General features: G+C 32.4%; 1 protein-coding gene across 3 annotated transcripts in view; it reads right to left on the bottom strand.

Moving 5' to 3' along the window:
• The window catches only part of LOC130897807 (uncharacterized), a 56,664-nt gene extending 34,016 nt beyond the window's left edge, over window positions 1-22,648 (bottom strand). Inside the window, exon 1 of one of the 3 annotated variants that reach the window (XM_057806721.1) lies at window positions 22,503-22,648. The gene's annotated coding sequence lies outside the window, so the exon portion shown is untranslated. Of the gene's footprint in view, window positions 1-11,753; window positions 11,890-15,392; window positions 15,875-22,502 lie in introns of those variants that run through there. The other 2 variants (XM_057806719.1, XM_057806720.1) reach the window with 2 other exon arrangements.
• Window positions 22,649-23,040: the final 392 nt, after the last annotated feature.

Here is a 23,040-nt window from a genome sequence, read left to right as displayed (position 1 = left end):
TCTAAAATCTAATATCTCATTACTATAAATTATACTACTATGTTGTGAATGTTGCCCTTACTAATAACTCTTAGTAGTTGATGCGGGATTATGTATGTTTAAATAAAAAAAATTATTGATTGGAAAATTAGTGTCACTGATTTTTAAGCATGGTGTCCTCAATATTAATCGTTATGGGTTGTCACTCATTTTTTTCCAGAATTAGAAAATGAGACAAAATCATGAAATGACTATATCGTTATCAGTCTTCGACCAGTGATCTCAATGCGTTCATCTGATCACTTAACGTGAGTAAAAATCTAATTGAAAACCACGTTTCATGCTACTCTAGTGATCCTTGCAAGAATAATAAGACAATTTCTGAATTTAGTATATAGTCATTGGTAATTGAGAAGTGTGCCAAAAATGTGTATTTATCTGTTATTTTGTGAAGTCAGTAAAGCTAAACAAAAATGTGACGCTCGACCAGTACCGTTTGGTGAACTTTTTCGATGATATCGCTGATTGTTGCAGTTTTTGAACGTTCGTCGTCAGATGAACTAATACGGCGATGATTCAGCTGCTCGTATACACTGTGTCTCACCTCTGTCATTTGCGCCTTTCAACAACAAATGTTTAATAACAGCTCACTTAATCTTGATGAGCTCATATTGACATCTTCTGGTTGAGGTCGAAAACTTCTCAGATATCCCTCGTACAAACAATTTGTGCTAATAGAAGCTTGATGAAAATAGAGGAAATCTTGGCGGCAAATGAATTGAATGTATCTTGTTCATTATTCGACCATAAAATTAATGATCTTTGATAGTATAATAATGTAGAAAGAAGAGTTAACCAAATGTCAAGAATCTTCGTAAAGAGCTAAACAAGGACAAACAAAATGAAGGAAGAACATAATCTTGATTAATCCTAATATTAATACGAAATACATTCACAAGAGAAAAATCAAAAAGTCGACTTGTTTTGGCAATTAATAGAGGATATTCAAAGATGTTAAAGGTTGAAGAAAATGGTAACGTAAAAAACTGCAGAAAAGAGGAGGAGCCATTGGTGTTACTAATATCTAAATAGAGATCTCGGTTATTACGAAGATATGAAAAAGAAACAACTGTCACCTAATGGATGAATTGTAGAAAAAATCCATATGTTGATTTTAGAAATGAGTTTTGAAAAATCGCACCTAAATGGCGAAAAATTAATTCATCTCTACATATTCTCACATTTAAGTGAGATAATCAGAAAGTGAATAAGGTAGGTTTTTGTTCTTCTAAATTGTTGTGACTTGTGAATCTAGATAAAAACTTTATAAAGATATTATTTTACTGAAAAAGAGGAGAAATTATATGAGATTCTTGTTGAAATCGAATTAATACGTTTGAAGCCTAACCTAACCTAACCTAGCCTGTATCATCCAATCCAATCAAATGGTCATATCAAAAGATATAGAAAAGTGACATAAAATGGCGACATTGCTGGGATAACGCGCAATCGATTTAAGAACTGCCCACGAAATAAGCAGCTGTCAGTTTTACGTGAGTCACCATTGTTGAACTTTGCTTTCCTGAAATATTTTGTTTGTTCGAAGTTATAATATTTCTTACCGGTGTCATTTTTCAACACAATGTAAATATTCTCACTTTCCTTCTTTTTTATAAATGGTTGGAAAATACTTGAGAAAAACCAACGCCAACAGTGTGATCCAAAAAACATGGCAAAAGCTCTTACAGCTGTTTCAAATGGGAAGATGGGATGGCCGAGGGCCTCTAAAGTATTCGAGGTACCGTTTACCATACTAATAAACAAAATAATTCTTCAGGACTAGGAAGATTTTTACAGCCACTTTAGCTCCTGAACAACAGAAATCAAAAGTTGATGATCTTAAGAAAATGAAACAGCGCTTAGTTGCATTCACTTGTGATGAATTGGGTTCATTGATTTACGAGTGGGCAAAAATAAATCAATTTCCCGATCGGTTCAACAATCATGAGAAACGTGCTAGTTTATATTGGATTCTAGGATTTCGCAGTTGAAACCCACTACTTCTGTTATACAGGTCATAAACCGAACATTGCCAAATTTTTGAAGCCATACCAAGAAATCATTAACAAATATAAAATGGCTTGGAAAAAATCTAGAATGTCGATGGAACTAGTCTATCTACTTTCCAAAATCCCCCAAAAATATTCGCTCCAACTGGTAAAAAGTAGGTTGGCACGATTTCAGAAGCTTAAATTCACGTAACAGTTGATTATTGCTCTGGCTGCACGAATGAGAAAATTTTCCATCAATGGATGGAACATTTTGAAAAAACAGTAATCTAAAGATTCGCTAGTCCTACTTATTTTGGATAGGCATTTGAGCCATAAAAGTTGGTGTGTTTTAAATTATGCAAAACAGCATGGCATCATACTTCTCTGTTGACCGACTCATTGCAGCTATCGTACTCAGCCTTTGGATTCATCTTTTTTTTACCTTCGAAAACATGATCTTCGACCCACTTATGAAAAAGCTGCCACATTAGAAAATGCTGCAAGCAGTTTCATGCCACTGGTCACCAAACGCTTTCTCTGACTATTTTTATGTTCTATTAAGCGTGATCGACCCAACCCTCCTACCTACTGAAGAAAAATGGATGTACGTCCCACAGGGAATATTGTGAATGCTAATGATGTAGAACAAGAGCGTACTACCAATAATAACTCTATAGTCCACAAATTGTCCCCATAACTACCTTGAGTCCGCTTCTTCCCATGTTTACCAGCAGTACTTACCAGTAGCTCATTTATGTTGGAGTTAAAAGAAAAAGAAAATACTCAACGACAGAAAGAAAAGCAAAAACAGGGTTTGCATAAATATGAATGATGCTTATGATGAGGAGCCTGCTCATGAAAATTTAAATGTAGAAAAGGATGATGATAGTAACGCCTTTTGTATGGTAAGTGGATTCGATACTATGAATGTAGGCAGTCGGAACATGTAGATTGTGCTGCTGTTTTCCAGTGTTAAAAGAAAAGTTGTGTTTTAAGTGTGTCAAAAATTCTATTCTATTCTGAAATTCTATTCATAAAATATTTTATAAAATTCTATATCGAGTTCTATGTAGATTATCAGAGCTTTTAGAAAATTACTTTGTAGATTATAATGAATAGTTTTTTGCTTACAGCTCGCTTTGGTCATGAAGATATATAATGATTTATAGTTTTTGTAGGATAACAAACAACAAACAAATTTTGTTTCAATACAAAACCATCTTTATTGCCAGCATGAAGTATAATTACTCGTATTCTCTTTAAGCAATGATTGATTAATCAACCTTGCTATATTCAATTACGTCGTGCGTATCAAACAAGGTTTTGTCCGCTATATTTATGTTGGGGGTCTCAGAATGTATCAATACGAGTACTTCGTAAATATTTTTGACGAAATTATCCGATACACGATTCCTTCGGTTCTCAACTTTTTTATGCTTAAAACTACACTCTATCAAAACACACAAGTGTCATAAACAGGGAACGTAACGTACGCAGTTTTTTATGAATCATGTCCAGTGTTGGCACTAAATTGACTTTAGATAAAAGTAATTATATTTAAAGTAAATTGTTCAATTCTTTTAATACTAGCCTTTAATGACAGATCTCCATGTTCTCGATTTAGCCACTCAAACATATTCGATATAGCTCATTGACATCTATAACACTGTATCGTCTACTTCAAATGGTCGCCAGAAGCCATTCATAGAGTAGTAAATAATAAAAAACTAAAAGACTAAAATTAAATAGGAAAATCGCAATCGCAAAAATAAATTGACTTAATAAGTAAACTAGTACAATTAGCTTCTTTTCGAGTGCGATTGGGTATTATATGCTCTTTATAACAACTCTGCCCGGTAAATTAGTTCTGCTGGGAGCTCTTTGATCCTTTTATGTTTATGAATGCATAAAATTTACTATACGATTCAAGGTCTTTTTTGCGCCACACTGTAATTTTTTTCTATCAATTAATGTTATGTTTAATAATAATGATGATAAAATCTTTCTTTTTTTTTCTGGTTTATTTAGAGAATTGTTTTTATTTAATCCCCGTATAATGGATAAAATCAATAAAACAGGAATTATTTATTGTTTCAACTCGAACGGAATTGAAAAATTGTATAGAAATATTGGGCGAATAATTATTTTTATGGGGAAATTCTTACGTTAAATATTTTCAAGAAAAGTAAGACTCAATTTTTTCCAATAAATAAGTGAAATGATATCATAATCATAATAGTTATCAATTTCAAGAAACAATTGTATAATGCATGCTCGCAAAAAAACCTAGTAATCAGATGATTGATAATGAATTAGCATATTGTGTCTACTGTAAAATTATTGTTTTTCTACATTACATAGATAAACAAATTAGTTATTGAATATTCACTATTTATTCACAAATAAGGACTAGGTATGTAATGACTGAATTATCGCTATATTTATGGCATTATCTTAAGCACATGCGATAAATTTTAAAAATACGATAAATGATTTGATATTTCATACAAATTTTTTTCTACATTAGTAGACATAATTTTTATCAATTTTTATTTTGTAATAGTAATATTAAAAGTATAACTGTGAGCGTTATTATTTTGAAGTGAAGAAGAAGTTGGTTCTTGAATTAGCAACATTTAACAAGTTCAGAGGAATAACTTCGTTTATAGTTCTATTAGTATCTATTTGATTGTTTGTAGGATCATGAACATGAACATCAATGATGAAGTCGAACTAGTTGTTCCCGTTAAAATCCATTTTGTTTTTTATTGAGTCGTCTACGTAACCCTCCGCAACTGTGTTGGATTTTCACCCACAGGTTTCTTTAGTTGAATTATATCACCACCGGAATCCACCAATACGCCGAAGAGCGTGGAAATGTATGCCCAGTGTTAATTTTTTGGATTAGGTAAATTCAAATGTTTTGATATAAACGAGATAGTTTTTGAAAAGTTATTGAACCTACATCTTGGGTTTTGCATTTTACATTTCTATCCTGCGAAAAGAAACGATCCGTTTTGATATTTGGGTCGTTGAATTTTATATTTTTTATAAAATTTACAAAGTTTAATCTATTGTCAGATATTTCACCAATAACACTAAATCGATGTTTAACATAAGGTTTTGTATAAGGTACTGTGATAATTAAAACATTTCCGGTATTAATAATATCGTTACACTTCATTTTATATAATTCCTCCCACCGCAGGGCTCCTGCAATTCCGAATATTAAAGCAACCTGAAAGATGTTACAAATAATATCTAAGTTTACATTAAAATTTTTTGCTGTCATACCTTATGCATGAGATAACGATCGTCTGGAGCTTGCAACAGAAACTTATTAATTTCTTCACGGGAAAATGTTTTAGATTTTCTTGGGTCTATAGCCAACTGATTTAATTTTCAAATATGCAATAAGTTTAGAGTATTTACTGATGCCTTTCAGTTTTGAATAAGTCGACCAAAGTGTTGAAGACTTCCACATGGTGGATTTAGTTTCAAAGTAAGTTAGTAACACTCTTTCTGTGGAGCTGTTTATGCCTTACGCCACTCCATAAAAGAATTATATTCCTTCAAATTCCCTGGATTTCTCAGGGAGAAGATTCATAGTCGCTGCAGTTACCGATCCAACAACATCTTCTTATGAGCAATTTAAACTTTCTTCGCTATTACTCTCCATTACTAATAATAATACTATACTCTTTTTAATTAGACAAAAACGGATTTTCTTGAACGAATATCAAGACAGTTTATCGGAATTGACACGAAAAAGAAAGCGTTCACAGCCCACAAATGTTACTAATCATTATTACATATTTGATGATAAGTTGACCTAGCACCTAGCATCATAGATATCTCTCATATTCACTAATTACAATATCAATTCTTTCGTATGTCTCATTTTATTTAACGCTCATCAGTTTGAAATATTGATAATATCAGCAAATGTTAAATTAGAAAAATGATTCATTCGACCCTATTTCCTGTTTCACACTATATTATTCTGGAGTATCTTCATATTTCCGCTACAAATAGATGAAAATTATCACTGGGTACATAAAAATAGAACAATAGTAACTATTAAAATGTATCATTTAAATGGATTTATGTGTTAGTGGGTGATTTAGTTTTTTTGGTCGGCTATTCTACCTTCTAGTATTACTAAGAAATTTTCATTGATATTTTCCTGCAATGGAGTTCAATATAAATGACATATTTAAATTTGTATTATATACTCGTAGTTCCTCGTTCATATTATTCGAAATTGGTATGATTTCATATTGTAACATACCATTCGTCTTGTTACGTTTTTCTCCAAACATTTTGAATATTCCTTTGTTCACGTAGTGTGGATACTAGGCACTTGGGATCTATTTATTCTAACATTCGAGTTTTTGGAGAAAATAATTTGAAAAATTCGATTTCTTTCTCTACTCATCTTAATTTAAAATCAAAGTAAATTTTAGTAAATATGTGATAATTTTATTCTTTAAATTCGCTTTTCTACAGCTGCGAGGTTGGGAGGTTAACCAATGATTAAGCCGATACACCACAAAAAAGAAACCAAGCAATCCAACATGAACGTGTGAGAATCTGCAACCACTCCAGATTTTCATATATAAATCGTGGTTTTATCTTCAATATATATTTAAATCTGAATTATTGTCAATTTATAACTGCTTTGTTCTCTTCTGGATACGCAGTTAATGAAAATTTATTATTTTTTCAAAAAAATTAATTGATGCTGAAACTTTTTTTTAATGTCCTAAATATTAATTTGGATAATCGTGTCCTGGGATAGTTTTCATTTGTTTAATTCCTATTATTAATTTAATTCATTAGGTTTTTCCAGCTTTTCCACTTTTTCTTAACGTCGTTCGTTAAAAAACAGGTGGCGTCCAATTTAATATTTATTGTTCACCTCATAGTTAAATACTTTACCTGCGGCCGAATACCATTTCCCGAGAAAGAGTCTCCTGCCCGGGGATTTATAAATTGGCGCCCAGTTAAACGTATTGTTTGCTGATTACTTGGGTGGTGTGCTTGATCAAAATTAAACATTTTCTTTGGAATAAATTTGGATAAAGGGATTTTTTAGTATCATAAACTTTTGAACAAATAGGTATTTAAAATATTTGCACAAAGAAGCACACCCCAGGTAGCACTGGATGTGCTGCTGAATCTGAAACCACTGGATCTGCACATAAAAGGATTAGCAGCTAAAAGTGCCCTCAGACTGAGGGAAACTGGGCTGTGGAAACAATCCAACTGTGGGCAAACCAGTATACTAAGGGAGATAGAGAATATGACGGATGCAGTAGACAAAGGTGTGTTGAAACAACGCACCGACTACACTACCGCCAGACTGACTTTTGATATAGACCTGAACATCCTCATACCAACGAGAGAAGACTGGGAAGACTGAGAAGAGAACCCAGGAACAGTAAGTAACTTCGAGGACGAGTCCGTAAAGGATGAACGGATGGGAGTGGTAGTATATTCTGAAGTTCTGGGAATAAGGGAATCCTTGAGGTTTAGAAATGGCTGCAGCATACTGCAGGCCGAGCTGCGGGCAATACAACAAGCCGCGGAACTAATCCGATGCAGAGATGAAACGGTGCGTGACATCACAATCTACACGGATAGCCAAGCGGCTCTGAGATCACTATCGTCTACGGTAGTGAGATTTAGGTCAGTCATACCTGTCATGGATTCGTGACCGAAAGGTTAATCTCTGCTGGATACCTGGACACAGCAATGTAGAAGAATCATATAGCAGACAAACTAGCCAAATTGAGAACGACCAGAAGCGGAGACGAAGCAGTAGGCTTGCCACTACCACCGATCAAATTGCTGATAGATAGAGCATTAGAGGGAGAGCACGGCAAGAGATGGAGTAATAGAGATAACTGTGTCATCTCACGCTCCTTGTAGCCGGTGCTATAGAAGAGGAAGACAACAGCACTGCTAGGCTATGAGAAAGCCTCGATCCGAAGGTTTGTAGCAGTGATTAGCGGTCACTGCACAGTAGGCTCCAGACTCAGGAAAATGGATATCAGAACCGACGATCTCGGTGCAGAATGCAGTGAAGAGAAAGAGACAAGAGAACACCTAATGTGTCACTGCATAGCATTGGCGTCGAAACTACTACAATGCATGGGGAGTGAAACATTGGAATGTCTGGAAGAAGCAGAGAAACTGGATGTTAAGGACCTGAAACACTTCATTGCAAACTGGAAAAGTTGGAAAGGGGGCAAGGACCTGGCAACGGAAGAGATAGGGAAGGGGAGTGAAATGGTGCTGACACAATGGGCCTAAGGCCTCCGAGTGGATCTCGGCTGAAAAGTGGAGATTACCCTGTTAACCTAACCTAACCTAACTTGTTTACAGAAAATCGAATAGATTGTTACATTCCCTCTCCTAAGAGAAAAAAGAAATTCAAGGATTCACTTTCTTTGTAAACTTACCAGTCTATAAAGAAAGTGCAATAGTGTCCACAAATTGCAGAGACAACGAATACGAAAGAATAGGGCAAAAGAAGAGCAGTCAAAACAAAAAAAAACATAATATATATAATGTTAATAAGCTGCTTTTTCAATCAAAGCTACAACTATGAACTTTTCGATATAATAATATAAGCCGTATAATAATATTAAAAATTATTACTACCATACATTAAATATTAACGTGTGATATAGACAATATATGTTGAGAATGAGGGCATTATCTCTGAGATATAACACGAGGAGCTGATTGTGCATGTAAATCGTAAACTGCTGTGAATATTTCTCAAAATTTATAAACAACAGTCTTTTAGTATTCTTATTTATATGAAAATATTTTTCGTTCATACCAAAAGTAGTTCCCAATTCTGTTATTTTAATTTGAAGACTACTCTGAATATGTTTTAGTTTAAAATACATAACCAAAATTAGCATGAATTTGACCTACAGAAAACTAACAACTTTGTCACTGAAGCTTTATATAGAACGCATTTCATGATTTGACCTAGTAGCTGACAACATGTATAAAAATTAATCTTATCTCGTGAAATGGTTCCGGTAATTGATCATACTTTATTTACTGATATTATATTTAAAATATGATGTTATAAAGAGTGAAAAACTTGAATGGAAAAACTCTCTAGTTTAAAGAGTGTCGTCACGTCAATTTGTTTTTATATTTTTTATAAGGCAATATACGAAGCAGTTTGTTTATTTTTCAGTCATATAGGTTAGAATTTTGTAATTACCAATATATAAACAATGAGTCGAATCAAACAAAATAGAAAACGATGTGTTTACTGGAACAACTTTACTAACACGTTCAAATTGTACTTTATCAAAATAGTGGAAATAACTTAATCGATAACAAAAAGTATTCTTAACATATCGTAACTACGTTAACGCCTTTATATTTTTAGAGAAATTGCTCTATGATGGCTGCTGTTTTCTTATGTAGCTGGTTTCATAACTTTACAGACCTGGTCAACAAAGGCAGAATAAACGGCAATCACTCATGATTTAAAAAGATTCGTTGGTCGTCGAACATTTTTACTTGAACAGGTAATCGTTCGTTGAGCACAAATCCAGATTCAGTGTTAAGTTTAAAAATGGACAGCGAAGAAGAAACTAAATTTTAAGCTGCGTATTTTCAACACTCAACAAATATAAAAGAAAAGTATAACAGAAAGTGACATAGAGGTCAACCACTTTATTTACAAATCGACAATTTTATAATTGAGTTGGAAACAATTGCCGATTTAAAAGTTGGGTTGTTCTAAATTTTTGGTAGAACATTTCCAATATAAAATTTTTCCATTATTACAAAAGTTGCCTTATCCAGGTTGAACCAACTATCCTTTTTATTGGATTTGAAAGTTTGAAGCGTTGGTTATTGACCGAGACAAGAATTAGTGGAAAACCACGATTGAGTGTTATATGTATTTTTTTATATTTCAACTCTTACGCATAGTTCGTTTTTTAGATATTTGGCTCAAATTATCACTTGATCATAATATTATTTTGTTAAAAGAAACCAAATAACTAATGGAAAACCATGGATTCTCCATATTATTATGCTTCTCGTTCGGAACAAAAAGCTTGGCATTCTATCTAAGAAAGTGAAGGTCAAGAAGCGAGAAGAGTATTTCGAACTTTGTTTGTTTTATTTTGCTTTTGTTCTAGTAATGAACCTCGGAGAAATTATTTTATTTTTCAAATCAATCTTAGATGTCCATGGTGCAGCTACGAGGATGTTTCTAGAAGTATCTGGCCCAACAAAGGCCCAACAAAAATTTTATAAAAAAATATATTTATTCTTCAACGGAATCTCCTTTTAGTTCCATACACTTTTTCCAGCGATGTTAAATGAGTTCGACACCCTTTTTATATTAAGAATTGTCAAACTCCTCAAAATAGCCTTTAACTGCCAACATAATCACTTCATTGTTGAAAAATTTTTGACCACCGAGCCATTTTTTAAAGTCTGGGAACAGAAATTATTCCGAAGGGGCCGAATCTGAGGAAATATAGCCGAACATTCAACGGAAACATCTTCACGATGCTGTTTTTGTTTCATTTTGAGCAAACACGTCATCCATCGTGCGCACAACTATATCTTCTAGCTCAAGTACTTTCAGTCGATCGTCCAGTACCGCATTTTGGATTTTCTTCAACATTTAACTCATAAAGATTATGAGTAATGTCCAAAGATTTGACATCTAAACAATAGAAAGTCTGCATCAAAGATTCTTGAGAATATCAACAACGAAGTTTTGAATTGTTCTTTGGTGCTAATAAGGACTAAAGGTTTTTATTCGCTCAAAATACATACCTAAAGGTAACAAGAAACAAAATTCTCAGACATTTGGGAAAAAATGTAAACATTAACACGATTAACCACTGAATTTCCCCCAAAATGTACAGACCTATCTCAACGGTTGGTTTCCGCATGCACAGAATGGAAGAGAGCCAATTGTTTGGTAAGTAAGATCAACCAATCTCATTCCATTATTTTTTTAAGGTTGTATCTAGAGCACAAAGTTCCCTAAAGAAATTAGACACAAGTCTGAAGTGTGATAAAATGTTATGAATAGTTTTTATTATCGATCAAAGCAACATTACTTTGTAAGCTATAATCAACCGAGAAAGTTTCTAATTTCTAAAATACTATTTCTTCTATCCATTAGAAAAGTTATGGGTTGCTGCAACCTACAAATAAAAAAGGAACAAACTTTTTGTATTATATCCCATTTTAACTTAACAAAACTTGTATGAATTCTTAATATATGAAAATTTAGTGTACGTGTTTATGTTCCGAATGAACTCAAAAACGAGTCAACTGATATTCATGAAAGTTGGAATATATACGTAATTTGGGCCAACTTAAATGATATGATAGTTATTATTTAAATTAATGGTCTCAATAATTAATACTGAACTGATCATCAACGTTGATTGTTGTTATTAATCGGAGTTTCCGTAAGTCTGGGACAGATGGCGCCTTAAGCGAATTATCAAAAAAAACTAATGTTAAAACAGAAGAAACCTAATATATATAAATATGCTGTTCTCAAATTTCTATAAAGTTCTATAAAGTGTTCCAATCTTATTGTAATATTCATAGCTTCACGAGTATTTTCATAACTGATATTTAATAATAGCATTTTTTTCATAATAATTTTATAAATATTAGTGTTAAATTGTTTGTAAATGTTCTCACCAATGCAATCCATATCTTTATTCACTTGATGTACACAATAACACGTTTGTTCGAGTGAATATTAGGCATAATACATAAGCCCCTCTTTTATCAAAGAATGTAAAAAACCGCAAACATAGCGCGTTATCAGTCTTTTACGATCATTTGTTCAAACGAAAAACCAAGTAACGAAATAACGTATATTTACCAATAACGGTATTTTTAGTTCAAATTTGATAATCTTTGGATAGGTATATTTAACATGCTTGTAAATGACATTGAGATTTATTTATAAAAATAGAAACATGGTGGTCCTCCAAAGTATTCGTAACGAATAGGTACTTTGGTTAATCGTACCGCACAAGATTCTATTAACGCATTATTGTTTTATCAGGATGAAATAGCCAAAATCTGTGCCCATTTTCTTCTGCCTACGTCACGCAATCTTATATACTTCAATGTAGTTTTCCATTAGAATCGTGTAAATTTTTGGAGCTTATTTGTAGTACAGAACACCTTTATAAACATAGAAAATATTTTTCACTCCTACCTCTATCCAAAGACTATATTTCCTGGCAAAGTCGTACTTCCTCCCTAGAGAGGAAAAGTACTTTCTCACCCTAGGTAGGAGAAGTAAAAGTGACTTCATGTAATGAAGACTCTAACTATATTAACAATTATATATCTCTACGCACTAAAATAGATCAGACACGTTTATTTGTCTTCTATAGAGCAGGAAAATGTATCAACCAAATAGTTGGAAAGAATAAGAATACTATTGCTAGAATTCCTGAAAAAATTGCAGAATTTTAAAAATGCCTAATGCTATAAAATATACCTGACATAGTTTTAGAACGGAAATTGGAAGTCTACGAATATCGCTGAAGGATATATGCAGCAATTTCTTGCAGAAAAGCGAAAAATTTCAAACTAAATTATGGCAGTCTATGAATTTCCTGCAACTGATTGTAATCAGCCAAGTACTTCCGGGGAATATCAGATAATAATGTTGATAATGAAAATATCACGAAAACTGCATTGGCTCCAGCTATCACTTCTAGTGGTATGTAAATAACCACTGCTCAAAATTACACGTTTAAGAATAGTATAAATAAATAATCGCATAAACGGAATAGACAAATATTTTGTCCAGCCGTCGTTGCACGATGGAATTTTTGAGCGAATCTTTCCATTCATGTGGTTGGCAATTTCCATAGCCAAATACTACACAGAGACAGTTTTTAATATTTATGATATTCAACATAAGTTACATTACTATAATTTTTTATTGTTAAAAATATTATATGACGAAGTGTTTTATTCATCTAATATATGCAATCTCATTATGACAAATAAATACTGATGTAATCCTACAAAATTGCAACCAAACGCTCAATCTCAAGTAACTCGCATAATCCTTTTGTAATCGGCACAAAGTAAGAGTATGTTATTCATATAGAAAGTATTGGAAAATCGCGAGAGGCGTAGACTAAATGAAAATATAAATCCCCCTTTCGTCGTCATTCGTATTTCTTTGATTAGGGATACCACATCTTAACAATCTTTTGTGTTTTTTTATAGGATTGATTCTAAGTATGATTAAAAAATATCCACTAGTTTTTAGTTCTCATTTTGTAAAAGCGTGTATCATAGAATAGTTATATTTGATATGTTTCAGTTCTTCATATTTCAGGAAGACTATTTTTTGTGTAAAATAATCAAACTTATCAATGAATCATCCTTATCTCATAAGTCCTAGTAATAATTGTTATGAACTTTTTTAAAGTTGTTTTTCCACTTATTTACATGAAATCAAAGCTACAATATTTCCACAATAAATTGAGAATTTATTTTAAAAGTTTAAAAGAATATGTATCTGTCATGTTGTTGCACACTATATGAAACAGTAGTAATAATAGTATATAATAATAATAAACTAATTCTGTCTGTACCATTTCAAAAATTCTCAAAAAAATTTTAGTTTCTCAGTACCTTATAATTAATTTTGTTAATTTTATACTTCCGGGTAGTTGGCTTTAGAAAATCGAAAAATCTTCCGATTTCCATGATTTTTTTTAAATCTTCGTTTTTTAATACTGTACACTTGATTACAATAAGTGATTTTAAGAATGTTTTTGTTCATATAACTTTGATGATTACTTAATAAAAAAGGTACAAACGATTATATGGGAGAAAAGGTTTTAATTGTAAAAACATAAGTCAACATTTTTGTATAATTTTTTTTTCAATTTGCTCGTTTGTTTTGTAGATAATGAAAAAATATATATAACAATTCCATTTAATTATTTAGAAAAGATAATTTTACGTAATTGAGTGCATTTTTATGAACATTTAAAGCCCTGAAACCAATATAAGTTTCCTTTTTTTTATTTCCATAATTTTTTTCGTGAATTCGCCGTAAAAACGAAGATTTAAAAAAAAATTCATTGAAATCGGACGATTTTCTGATTTTCTAGAGCTAAAAAATGAGGGGACCGCAAAAGTATAAAGTTACCTTAAATTTTCTACAAGATTGTAAAGATCAAAATTTAAAAAAAAAATGCATGCACTTATTTCGATTCTATTAATGTTGAGTTCAAATGTTGAGATTTGGAGTTCAAATTTTGGGAAATATCTTTTATATTGTAGAAACTTTAGAGACAAATTTAATCGAAATAAAAGTATCTTGGTGTTCCATTTTGAATGAGAAAGATTATAATAATATTTGCAGAAGCAAATGAAAGATCTGACACCAATGTAAGTACCATAACAATAACAGTCATATTGCGAAAAGAATTTATTACAATTTTAGGAATCATTGAGGCATTCTGATGGGAGATTGTATGCGATTTAAAATCTATAATTTCAATTGTAGAGAAAAGACACTATTATTGGGTTAAATATTAATTTTCAAATAAAAGAGGTACAGTTGAACCATTTTCTTATTCATGTACCGGTGTTGTTGTCAAACAATGGGCGAGTTTTCTTTTGAACAATTTTCATTGATTTCATACGTCATATCCTTTATTATTTGATAATACATAATTAAACGTTGCCCCCAAGAACAAAATGTATAAAGCTAGTACACATGATGCAATTATATAAGTATCCTATTATTTGAAAAAAATAATCACGACATTTATACAATGTAAGTCACTAATATCTATAGCCTGAATAATTATCTGAGTATCTGTGAAGATATTGTTTCGAAAAATATCACGAATTTATAAAATTCATCAAAAAAATTAACCAAAATATCAATATCGTACTTACCAATACAATACAAATATAATGACATTAAGAAATATTCAAAAAATTCTAACATGGTTTAATCTTTGTAAATATTTTTTAACTATTTTATGTTTTTTTTGCCTGCTCAATATGCCGCGATAATCCTTTCCCATTCCTATCACTGTGATCTCTTAATTGTTTTTAGTAAACATTATAAATTATTCATTATCGGGTATAGGTACATGTGTGTTCTTTGTAGGTAAATTATAAATGTACCAAATAAATTGAATACTTAATTGTTCAATAAATTTGAATATTAAATCAGCATGTAATTTGTGAAATATTGGATATTTCTAATTTCAAAAACAGTTCAGTACTGTGTTCCTTGAAAAGATATGAAATTTTTAGTTTATAAATAATAGTCCTTACCTTGGAAATACACTGCTGTAATAAGTTGTTGTGTTTCTAAACAAATATATATTGACTCGAAGACAGTATTCACAATAAATAGATCACATAAAACAACACAGTATTCACACAAACAATTTTTAAATAAATTCCAAATTACACACTACCATCAACTATCGTTAAATATACTAACGATCTACGTCATAGTAAGTAGCATAAAAACTAAAAATCTTGTGCAATTTCTTCACTCGAAAAGGAAATAAAGACAAACTGGTTATTGGCATATAAGAACTGTTAGGTCTGCTTAACCTCACCTACATACAACACATGTTAAGTCGCACAGACAGTCGTTTAGAGGCCAGCACGAGTAAAAAACGAAAATGATGATGGTACGAATACTCGACAGAACGATTTCGCTTATAAATTATCATACGCTTTGCATGTTATTAAAAAAATCACTGCGTCGTATTTTAAATGACTGATGGCTACTAAAGATTACAAAAAAGTTGCACATACATTTTAGGTGTTGAGTTTCGAAATATTGAATTACTACCTACTTTGTATTGTATAAAGTAAACACTATTAAATTACAATTATATAATTCTGTGTTTACTTTGAAAACGATACTAAGCAGTATTTTCCAGTACAGTTTATAGCATAAGCAACTGAATTTTGAACCATCATCAAGTAAAAAATAAACTATTGAAAAGAGGGTGAAAATTATTGCTTCTGTCTAGATAGAAGTTTGAATAACAAATTAGATAAAAGCATATTTCGAAAGTTCTAATTTACGAAACGATCTTTAAAGTTATATGGATCCATGGAGTGGAACTATGGGCATGTGGTTCAAAACGTAATGTACAAATGATCCAGAGGTCTCAATCGTAAATACTTCGACTAATTATAGTAGAAGCCCCAGGTTTTGTACTGAACTACATCATCCAAATAATAGAAGCTATATGGTTTGTATTGGACTATATCATTCAAGTACGAGTACTAATAGAAGAGCCTTTAGTACCAAGGTACAACAAATGACTAAAGAAAGCGTGGCCAGTAGACCTAATATGAGGTGATAGAGGATACATCGCTGGATGTAAACCTCACTAAGGTATTACTAGAGAACCCAGCACGTGAGCAAGTTGAATTATAGAATGTGATTACATATTCTGATTGTTGATAAAATATACAAAAAATATTTCCCTTGCGCTTGAATCTAGTCGTACTGGCCATAACTGTAAGTACTATGTATTATGCGGCTTTCGCAAATAGTTACTTGGAAGAAAACTTTTTTGATGATATTCAAAGATGCTGTTCTCCTAGCCGGATATAAATATGGTGACAATGTTGCCAAAAATTGGTGTCAAGAAATTATCCCTTCGGGATGTAACACTTCTAAGGTCACTGAGTATAAATCTATTCAACTATATTTTATAAATAGTTGCTATGTTTGCAATACCGCATGATTCATTATAACAACAATTACGTAATATTTTACCATCATATTTCATCAAGAGTTGAAAATGAGTTATAGTAATGAACTCATGTTTTTAGTTATGGATTCAATTCATAATATAGGCCAGGTACCAGCCGATTTCCCGTGGAATTTTGATAATCAAAGTCGATTTTCATGAAAATTAGTATAAAGATAGTATTTTTAACCTTCTTCAAAACCCTGTTCCGAAGAGTGCTTTTGCCCTGGGGTGAAAGCCCCCACTTCTTGGAGATGAAAATTTATTTTATCAAAATAATCTCGGAGGTCGATAGATTGACTAATTCTCAGCAACTTTTACTCCTCAAGGTTTTTTCCTAAACTTGGTATTTTAAGAGTTATTAACGATTAATTTATCATTGGAAAAACGCATATTTTTTTACCGTTTTTCATGAATGACATAAAAATGTTTCATTTTATCAGCAAAATCAGGAAAAAATGTAGCCTAATAAAAAAACAAATAGATTAGTTTTTTAATAAGCTCTGTAAATTCAATAATAACTGAGTTATCACTCGTTGAAGGATGGCTATTTTTGGAGAACCCCGAAATTGAAAACCTTTAACCTCAAATAATTTGAAATTGATGAAATTTTTGGAAAAAAATCACAAGATACCTTTTTCAAAGCACCTTTAATAATGAGTTCTGTCGAAAGTCTTTTGCATAAGATTTGACTGATTTATAACAAAAATAAGGTTTCATCTTTTTTCTTCTTCAAAAAAATAACTAAACCATCGCCTTTACGACCCTAATTGAAATTAATCGTAATCCATTTGTAATTAACTTTATTTAAGTATTATTGTTTTGAATGAATTTCCGTAATCTTGAAAAAACAAATGAATTTTTCATAAATAAAACAAAAACTATTGATGTTATAAGAAAATGTTTCAAATATCAATTGTAGGGTTTTTCTTGCCAAAAATTTTGAGCCTTTTTAAATCTATTTATAATAGAATTTAAAGGAGATACAATATTTTAAAGTTTGTATTCCTTTCCAAAACCCGGGGTTTAAAAAAGTTCTGATTGATATTATGTTGATGAAATCCTCTACAAAATGCTCTTTTAAAAAAGCTTATAGCTTAAAATTGAACGAGTTATTGTCTAAATACGATACGATTAATACGAAATAAGAATGTGGGAAGTCCTTTTGTCTTTTCAACACCCATACCTAAAAAGATATTTTGTATGTGACTCTGTATCTCATTATTCTGCATCCAGAATTCGATGGCTACTCAGAAAGAAAGCTTTTGTTCTGGAGTATTTTTGCACCAATTAGTAATTTTCATAGTCGTGTGGATAACTTGCTTTTTGATGGAAAAAATTCCCGATTTAGCTACTTGCGCTAGCTCAGAACTTCCTGTATAAGCGGAAGGTTTTTCAAACAAAGATGATCCCGTCTCGAAGCTCAATAAAAAATTCTCATAACGCCATTTGTATTCAGGATAAAGGCCGCTAGTTACACTGCTCATACCAAGTAGTATTGAAAATAATTTTATCAATATTAGATTGAAGTGAGCTTGAACATCGTTCAATTTTTTCTCCAGAAGGTACTCTTTATAAAACTCGATAATGTGTACCATTATTGGAATATTTTAAGTTGAAGATTATGAAGTAATAGCCGATCCAGGTAGAATGTTACAATCTATTAAATTGATACCTAAAGTTGTTGCCCAAACATTTACTTTAAATGAGTGTAGATAAAGTGATACTCTTTTGACACGTGGATTCCCATCACACCAGTAGTGTTCGTTATGGGAGTTAAGCATACCTTGTCTCGTGAAAGTGGCCTCGTCTGTGAAAAGAATAAATTTGGATTGAGTAACCTTCCTTTCAACTACGATGAAGGGATGGCGAACGAACCTACATCTTCAAATTGGTCCAAATTCCCTCGGTACTGACAAATATCCATTCGTAGGGGGATATACCAGGGCGACTGACTCCCTGAGTCCGTTGTGGTTCTGCCTTGCAATGAATTCTCTATCTACTCAATGACACAAAGTACGGATTCCACATTAAAGCGGACAGAGAAACTAACTGTTTCATATCCAATCTTCTTTAAATGGACGTTATCAAGCTATACGCAGCAAATAAGGATCAAATAAATCAACTTCTCGATATAACACATCGATTCTACAACGAAAGGCATTGTCATGAACAGGCGATGGAAAACTGGGAAAACTACAAATACCTAGGATTTCAACAGGCTAAGTTGCCGGACCACAAGCAGGCAAAAGCTAGAATCCAGGATCAATACACCAAAAGAGTGAAGTCACTTATGAAATCTGAATTAAATGCAGGCAACTTAGTCCAGGCAACCAACACCTATACCACGCCTATTTTAACGTACTCTTTTGGAATCCTGAAGTGAACGAAATCAGAACTAGAGGATATTCAGAGGTTTCAAGTTCAAGAGATGGCTTACTAGCAGCAATCTCTTTCCAGAGACCGAAGGCTTCATGATGGCTATTCAGGATCAAGTTATTAAACCAATAACTACAAGAAAAATATTATTAAGGATCCGAATACTCAATCTGACAAATGCAGAAAGTGTCAACAAACATCAGAGACCATCCAACATATAACATCTGCTTGTAGTGTGTTAGCTAATACCGACTATTTACACCGGCATAACCAAGTTTGCAACATCATCCACCAGAAACTGGCCAACAAGTTCGGTCTTCTCAATACGTATACACCGTATTACAAGTACCGGCCGCAGAAGGTGCTCGAAAATAACAATTTAAGAATCTACTACGATAGGTCCATTACCACCGATAGACAGATGATGAATAACAGACCTGACATCGTGGTGGTTGATAGAAGAGTCAATTTAGTCCTTTTTGTCGATGTAGCTATACCGAACACTTATAACATTCTCAACAAACACTGGCCAAATATGCCGATATCGCAATTAAGATTAAACAGCATATATATTTGGCACAGCGAAAATGTGGACATAGTCCCAGTTATTATGTCAGCAACTGGCGTAACTGGCGTCGTACCTAAGACCCTACACAATAGCATCGCCGCCAAACTGGGATTACCAAAAAACACCTTCGTCGACATGCAGAAGGCTGTAATATTGAATACTTGCGTCACAGTGCGCAAGGTCATTATGTGAACCTAGCTTAATCCATTTGATACTTTGTATCCGGGATAGGTAAATAATACCGGCTCTAAGCTGAGTAGTGCATAAGTTTTTCGCATAATAATTAATAACTTTATCAAAACTTCAAACTAACGTCAGTTATTACTTCATAATTTTTACACAAAATATTGAGTTTTATCAAGAGTTCCTTTTTGGTGTTAAATTAAAGGATGTTAAATTCACTTGAAATTTTGCTTAATAATTCTAATATTGAAAATGTTTTGTTCAAGACTACTTGATACGAACAAATTCATTGGATGTATCAGCTTTCAAAACATATTCGTATAAAATTTCAATACAATGCTCCGAGTACTTGTGACAAAACCGTAAGAAATATGTATATTTTTTTCTAGAACGCTCCTCATCTTGAATACGTTACGAAAGATTTTTACTGAGCAAACCCCAAATATTTTTCGGTTTTCTATCTATCATAGAGACGGGATCACCTTTTTTTGATACACCCTGTATATAGGCGCTGTGGTTTAGGAGACTACCTTGACTAGATCATTGATCGGAGTAATTATTTTATCCAGAACGACATCTAGATACTTAACTTACTGGAAAGTATCAGTTGAAATCGGATATTGTGGAAACTGATTCAGAAATGTGGTATATGTGCTGATTTCCTTCGGGGCCTAATGCACTCAGCAGTACCTCACTGATGTAGACTTGCCCAATAAATTATTAATTATTTTTTTGTCAAGAAGTGCTAAATCACTGAATAAAAATTGGAATCGAGAATTTATCTTTTACAAGAGCCGATTAACCTAATCGGGGACATATTGTCAAACGAAAAACATACACTGATTATACATTAATCAATTAAATTAGAAATCAGTAATGGAATTCGGACACGTATCGAATCGATCGATTTTCCGCTAAATAAGATTCTATTTTATGATTTCACGGAATAATACGATATGATTTACTTTATACCTAGTCTGAATTCGCACAATAAAGATTTTTTATTTTGAGTTAATTATAAATAATTGATAGGTAACTGTTAGTTCAATAATCATGTTCTATTAGGTTACTAATTCGCAATGCGCGTGATCTTTCGCAGTCTCGCAGTATTTTATTTTATATTTAATTGGTTTCAACTAAGGACAATGTAGATGTTGGGCTCTACCCCTTACAGCTAGCAAAACGACATGTGATCAGTAAGTGACTATTGGCTGCATTAGATATGTGATATCTTTTCTCAATGGGAGGCCGGAAACACACTAACACAACTTTTTTAAGAGGGCGTCCAAGGTACTTGAGGTTAGTTTCATCAAGCTCGAAAGAAATCTGCTGATCGTCGAATTGATTACTGGCCACTGGTATACGGCAGAATAACTTGAGACAATGGGCATTACACGAGATGCTCAATTTCTAAGGTGAAAAGTTGAAGAAGAAACTCCTCTCTATCTATTGTTCACCTCTCTCCTCACCGGTGTATTTGTGAGGATATTCTGGTAAATATTCTGAAGACAAGTTATTGAACTATTATTGAATAGACCAATGTCAGTAGATTTCCAATGAAAAACAAATGATATATACGGTTAAAGAAGATCTCAATACAACCATTGCATTTTCAGAACATTAAAATATTTATTCACAAATTATATAGAAAAATAAAAATCCTCAATCCTCAAATTAAAAAATTTGAAAACGATTTGAATTCTTAGTTTATTGTTTTATTTATATTAAATAAAAGATGCCACGTGCAGCTTAGAATTGAATAATAAACGTAACCTAAGTTTGCATTTGACTTTTGTTTAATCTGCTAAAGTGAAACATTTCCTACTTTACCTTAAAGTTCAAATTAAAAGAACATTGAGGATGACTGGCAATTATAAAACGCGCCATAAATTAGGTAATTTCATGGGGACTTTAAATTTGAAGCTCCCTTTAAATGTATTAGATTTGAAACATACTAGGTTCGTTCCAACCCATCAAAAAACCGTCGTTGGTACGGTGACGATTCTGCGCAATAGAGATTATGTGTTCCAACCGAGCGGTTACCGTTATACGAACGATTCTGTTTTGCGTTCCAACCGACTTAAGTATAGTTTGTTAACCATTTCCGGGACGGACTTTTGAACACTTGGTTGTTAGCAAGAACCGTGCATAGTTGGAAATTGCACAGAAAATATCTATAAACGCTTCCAATAACCGTTCCAAGATCGGTCCAAATTGAAAGGTTGAAACAAACTTTATATCTGCAACTATTTAAATGCTTTTCAGTTCCATGTTTACCTGATGCTTTAGTTTTAATTTTGGATCTTATTTTCTAATTTCCGTGTCAGTAACATAGTGTAGATTTATGAATAAAATAACGGCTTAAGAGTGAGAATAATTGAAGTAGATTTATATACATGCAATGCAATGCAAAAGTATTCTAAAATATATAACATGTACAGAAAATATAACCGCCCAAACGCAGGGAAAGTGACAGAGCACTTGAAAGACGGGACTAAAATAAATACCGAATAAGAAATGAAATCGAAATACCTTGTGCGTCATCAAATCTTTAATTTGATACTAAACCAAATTATTGTATTATGTGATTTTCTCACTACACATTCACTTGAGGTATGTCAGCTACACAAAGTTCACTAAATTTTCATGTTATTACGTCTTTGTAGCATATACACTATAACAAAATGTTACAACTGCACATATAAATTGCATGAATATATTACCCAGGAAACAATAGTTAAAATTCCACACATACTCGATTTTTAATGAGTATATGAATTCATCGAACGTTGAAAATGGAGAATTAATCAATACTATTTTGACTTTAGAAGTGTTACACCCAGAAATAACCATTTATCTACTTTGAATTTTGGTAGTATGAATTGGTAGTATTAGGACGAGTCCTCCCCCAAAGACATGGCATTTTAAGCCTTTTACCCACAAAATATAACTACTAGAGAGTAGGAGCTTGAATGCCGAGGTGTGACTGAGTACCGTAGAGGGACCAGAGGTGGGCAAGTGAATCGAGAATCCATTCTTTTGAATCGTTCATCTAAAAGAGCGCTCTTTC

This window comes from Diorhabda carinulata, chromosome 9, assembly GCF_026250575.1.
Source record: "Diorhabda carinulata isolate Delta chromosome 9, icDioCari1.1, whole genome shotgun sequence".
Lineage (NCBI taxonomy): Eukaryota > Metazoa > Arthropoda > Insecta > Coleoptera > Chrysomelidae > Diorhabda > Diorhabda carinulata.
The sequence above is the reverse complement of the archived record's forward strand: the minus strand, read 5'-3'. Positions and strand labels throughout refer to the sequence as shown.